Here is a 5798-nt window from a genome sequence, read left to right on the forward strand (position 1 = left end):
GCACTGATTAGATAAACTTATAAATGAGGGGAAGTTTGGGGTTGATTTTATAAGCAAAAGCAACTCTTGGTCTCTGGCTATTGCAAGTGACAAATAAATCTGGATCCTGAGTCAGAAAGCACATATTTATCTTCCAAAATTAACCATTTATGATTCTAAGGTTGACTCCATGGTATTACCCCTTCACCAAGTAACCCACAGTCAACAGGTGTGTGCACTGTTTTTCTGCTACTTGACGACAATGAGCCAAGTTCTGAACCAAGGTGACCCCATGGCTACTGGAAGTCAGGGTGCAGATTCTCTAGGAAAGATGTGCTAACTTCCTGCAAGCTTCACACATGAGTGAGATGGCCCATCCATCTCAGCAGAAACACTGGAAAAGGTTCAGTCTCACTGCCTTGCTATGACAACAGGGGTCTTTCTAACACAGTGATGCTGGCAAAGCAGGTCCCAGAAAGCTTCAACTTAGAAGTAAATGCTTGAAGGACAAGTTCCTCCAGGAGGAAACTCAAAGGAGGGATATGGGACCACCCAGGGCCTGACTCTGGGGAAACCCTCAAGGAAATGAAGAATAAAATGAAGCCAGCAACCAGAGAATGTCAGTCCTGGTTGGGGGGACAGGGCAGTAAGAGTCCCTCCCACACTCCCACAAGCTAAGGTCCCCAAGGCCATGTCTCATATGCAGGTATGGGTGAGTGACTGCAAGCATTAGCTATTGCAGTTTTACTGAAACGACACTGTTCCTTGATGAGAAGACCTTCCCACACCCTGGGTCTGGAAACTCACACACAGAAGGTGCTAACCGAGGGCATGTTTGAGTCAAGAAAAGCTTGGGTGACCAGGGTCCCTGGAGCTCCAAGATGTCTAACCAAGGGTTTAAAGTTCCATCCAAAGCCTGGCCTGCTTGTTTGTGGGTCCACTGGGCTCCCTGATCCAGGTGCACATTGCCTGCAAGGAGAGCACTGGAGCTGCTCCTCCCCCACGGAGAGGTCATGCACGTCAATCATCCTTTACTGAACACAATCACGATGTGATACACCACTGAGGGAAGGTGTCCCTGTTGGAAAAGGAGCCACCATGAGCAGATACCTGAAAAGTTTTTCACTTTTATTATTCATTCCCATTACACCATACAGAGAAAGTCACTTACAAGCAAAATGTGGTTTTTTTTTCATAGCATTTTAACACTGACAGGCTCTATCAGCTCTCAGATGTAATTCAAATAAATACCACTGAAATTTTATATTTAGTTAAATGCAAAAAAAGCCTCGGTCCCTGCATGTCTTCCTTCTGGGAGGGTTTTGTGGTACTAATATGTGTAGACCAAGAGCAGTGAAATCTGCTATGTTTTCTCTTGATGTTATTGCTGAGTGGCAAGAAAGGAATTTTAGTTTTATACAATCCACCATTTATGACAATTAATTGGTGTATGGACTGGTTGTTTGTGTATCACCTAAAACTCATATGTTGAAATCTTACCCCTCAATGTGATGGCATTTGGAGGTGGGGGCCCTCAGGATGCAATTAGGTCCTGAGGGCGGAGCCCTCATGAATAGGCTCAGCACCTTCTAAGAGAGCCCAGAAAGCCCTGTCCACCTGTCTGCCATGGGATTGCACAGCAAGAAGACAGCCGTCTACAAACTAAGGAGGAGTCCTCAGTAGCACAGTCTCTGCTGGAGCCATGGTCTTGGATCTCCAGCCTCCAGAAATGTGAAAACTAAGCATCTGTTGTTTAAGCCTGTGGTATTTCTATTCTAGTGCCCAGACTGACAAATACAGTTACACAAAGAAGCTCACGTTGCAGAGTGCTAATACCATGTGAGGGGCTCTTCTGAGTGTTTGCCACGTATTTATCCTCACGAAGGCCCTAGAGAGCAGTGCTGTTATGGAGAATCGGGTTTTGTTGACTTTTCTAGATCCCCAAAGCAATGGAAACTTGTGGTGAAAAATCAAATCATGGGTTTTCTATACATTGATTTGTATTTCTAGAAAATGAAAAAATACACATACACACACATACATATATGTATGTAGATACATAAATACACAAATACAGGTAAAGTTTTAGACAACAAGTCATAATATTAAAACTTCTTCATTGATGTGAATGAAGAAGAACTTGGATATTTGCTTTCATTTTAACTGGGAAAGAAATAGGGCAAGTGAGCAACTTATTTCAAAAGAACTTGACTACAGTGTTTTCACGTGGTCCTTGGGACCAGTTATGTTACGGCTGTTCTTCTCCTTTGGTTTCCACCATGGAACCTCCCACTGAGCCAAGGGACAAGCCAGAGGGAAGGGTGGGCTGGCAACTCAGGGGGACATCTATGGCCTCTCATGCATCAGGTGGCTGCTCTGAGGTCCATGATCCTCACCTGCTGCAGCTTGAGATGTTAGTGGCCCTGCCGCCAGATGAAGGTGAACAGTTGGGAGCATTCCAAGAGAGACCAAGGTTCTTGAAAGAAAAGTATTGAGTCAGCTGTGAAGACTTGCATTGACCAGAAAGAAAAGAGAAAATGGACTTCAGATTTTTCCTTTATATTTTTATCTAAGGACTATAGTTCTTTTTTTTTCCTAATAATAGGGACTTTTTTTCTTTGTTTTTGGCTTTGTTTTACTTATCTTGCAGGGGTTTTTATGTATCTTCATTGCCCCAAATGAGAATCTACTCAGGATTAGTTTTCCTGCACTGGAAGACAGGGGACATCCACTACCTGTCTCCTAAGAGCAGTGGATGCATTACACACATTACACACATTACACACATTACACGCATGGGGGCCCAATCCACAGAGCAGAGCTGGGGATAAATCAGCATGTTTCCTAATGACATTGCCAAATACATTTGGATCATCAAAGTGTATGATGATGGAGAAGCAAAGGATTTGGGATATTTTGCTAAAGTTCAAGAGAAAAGAAAAATAACCCTTCTCTCCCCTTGGGTGTGGGCTGCAATGAGTGACTTACTTCCAAAGAGAACAGTATGGAAATGGGAAGAAATGGAAGAAACACAGAAATCCAGCAGACACTGCTCTGCCAGCTGATCAAGATGAATCTCACCCATGAGGAGTCACATCAATGTCATGTACCCCAGATATGATGTGAGAAGAATGCCACTTTACCTCTATGCTCTTCTTCCCCCAAATCCATACACCCTGTCTAACCATAAGAAAAACATTAGCAAACCCAAGCTGAGGGACATTCCACAAAAAAATCTAACCAATACTCCCCGCGATTCTCCTTGTCACCGAAAACAAGGGAAGTCTGATACCATCATAGACCAGTGTGAGGGCACGACAGAAAAGGGACATTAGGGGGAAACTAGTGATGTTTCAATCAAGTGTGGGGTTGGTAGAGATGTTGGTTCACAAATGTGTAAGCTGCATCACAATGGAGGGTCTGGGAGAGGGAAAACAGCTAGGGACATGCTAGAGCTCCCTGTGCTATGGTGGCAGCTTTTCTCTAAGTCTGGGTACATTCTAGAAAGTTCGTTAAATATTTATAAGAAACAACGTCCTCACTGCAGTTCTCAGATGTGTTGTCCTGGAGTCATCCTGCCCCGAGGCAACTCCGTCCAAGGTGTGTGGCTACCCTTCTACGCAAGGCTGCCTCCCATGGGTTAGGACCAGACTCCTCAGGCACGTGCAGCGGCCCTGGGACATTACACCCCGCGGTGTTGGCACAGGGAAGGCAAAAGGCATCCAGGCCACTCTTGCCATCGACGAAACCAAGCCTTCAAGGACATTTTTCTAGCAGGGCATACAACGAGAAATCTCATTTGGGGCAATCCCGGAACGTTAAGCAAAGAGCCATCTAATGACGCTGTTCACAAAAGGTGGAAGAAAATGAGAGCAGTTGCTGTACAGAGTTAGAGGTCAGGGGAACAGCTTCCACCGGCAGGTGGCAGAAAGCTTACCACAAGGTATAAAATATTTGCTTTCAATTGGAGTCATTATTGTTCATTAAAATATAGGGGTGAGGGTTACAGACTGAAGCTAAATTTTACACTGTTTGTATTATTTGTATAAAGCTCTCCTCAGACATGTAACCTGGAGCTGGGCATTTGCCAGAGTAAAGTCAAGGGAGCTTTTTATGAATAGAATAGAGTTTTACACCAAAGAACATTCTTTCCAGGTGAGCTGTATGAAAAATCTCTTCTCTAAACACATAAGGATTAATGGATAATTAAACGTCCCCAAGCTCCAGTCTTGTCTGCTCTCCCCGTGCCAGAGGTTTGTCTATCCCCCCAGCGCCCACGCCCACATCAGTGCTGGACTGTGGGGGTGCTGCGTGCCCCACCTGGGCCCTGCTGCCCTGCCCAGGCAGGGTTGTGCAGATGGGGAGTGCCGTGGGCAGAGCAGGGAAGAGGAACAAGGGGTGACCTCACCTCTGCTTTCAGAGAGCCAGGCTCCGAGGGGGAGGCCCCTAGACCTGCGAGGGGCCGGCGGGGAGACAGAGCCACACCAGTCATCCTAAGGGAGGACGTGCTGCACACCGGGCAAGTGGGAAGGCCCCAGAGCCCACTCCACCATCTTGGAGCAACTGCAAAAGGCGGCCTCCACCCCTCGGGCTAGGGGAACAGACAGAAGCTGGATTATTAGCTTTCAGGAACTTGGGGAAACAAACACCCCACAGTGTGGCCACTCAAAGATTGGGGGGGTCCTGCCCGGCCAGTGCTGTTGGGTTTCGAGGACACCTTGAGACTGATTCGACAAACTGGGATCCTCTGTGATGAGTAGAACAACTTGCACCCACCTGGGGAACCAAAAGAGGCCACAGCGAGAACAGGAGGCCAACAGGAATGGCAGGAAGAGTGGCCGCCCTGCTTGACCCAGGTGCCCTCCCTCTGGGCCCACTCTCGGCAACAGACAGACTTCCCGGGGCAGCTGGTCCAGGACAGATGGACATGGAGGCCCAGCCCCACATGCAGGGCAGAGCCCACGGTCACTGTCCCACCAGACACTTGGTGACCCTCAGCGGATGCTCCAGAGAGTGGAGGCGGGTGGGCAGCCTCGTCCCTGCTCTGTGAGCCAGACCCTGAAGGCAAATCCTAGATGGAGCCAGTGTGATCAACTACCTCATGCCATGTGTTTCTGAGTGAATTGGTGTCCTACACTGCCTCAGTGGCCTCCTCTGTAACCTGGAAAGACGTTTCAGGTCTTGATCCATTCCTAACCAGGATGTTGCAGAGCAGGTTCCCACGGCTGCCCCCGTTGCAGGGCCAGCCATGGTACTCCTCCCAGACCCTGTGAGATTCTTACCTCTGACAAGTGAGGATTGTTTGGTTCGCAGGTGTAATTCACCTTCAGAAACCCGCTGTGTGAGACGCCCGTGTGTCACTTGACTGAAGGCACAGGGGCGTCCGGCCAGTTTCACATGGATGTCCTTATGGAGGAGCTCCCTTCAATCACCTAAACGGGATTCCATCCACCTGCTCTTCTCAGGTGACTCTGCAATAAAGCAAGATGGATCAGAGCACACGGGCATCACAAATGAAGTCCCCATCACAGTGACATTTGTCACATAGTCTTCAGAGATACCTTTGGATAAATGAGGGAGAAGGAGAATTTCCCGTGGTCATGACTCTGAGAACTCAAGCCTCGGTCCATCTGGGAACCAGCAGCTTGGCTGAGCTGGCGCGGCCCAGGGTGGAGGCTGCACAACCATCGGAATCAAAGCATCCTGGTCTAAAAACACGCGGGCTGGTGGTTTTGCCGCTCCGAGGGTGAGTCAGTGACTTGGCCCCTTTATTTCAGCAGGGTAGAGAAATGGCCATGGACCCCCTCTGGCAAAAGCAG

At 48.0% G+C, this 5798-nt stretch overlaps 1 long non-coding RNA gene across 2 annotated transcripts; it reads right to left on the reverse strand.

The window, feature by feature from the left end:
- Nucleotides 1-276: 276 nt before the first annotated feature.
- LOC140621955 (uncharacterized) lies at nt 277-5245 on the reverse strand. Of its 2 annotated transcripts, none has more exons than XR_012021699.1 (3): nt 5078-5245; nt 2376-2488; nt 277-1057 (listed from the first exon to the last, which is right to left on the reverse strand). It is a non-coding gene; the product is annotated as an uncharacterized lncRNA (long non-coding RNA). The 2 variants fall into 2 exon arrangements; XR_012021698.1 differs by lacking the exon at nt 5078-5245 and adding an exon at nt 3221-3293.
- Between the last annotated feature and the right edge of the window lie 553 nt (nt 5246-5798).

The sequence above is a fragment of the Canis lupus genome, chromosome 31 (genome assembly GCF_048164855.1).
Source record: "Canis lupus baileyi chromosome 31, mCanLup2.hap1, whole genome shotgun sequence".
Classification (NCBI taxonomy): Eukaryota; Metazoa; Chordata; class Mammalia; order Carnivora; family Canidae; genus Canis; species Canis lupus.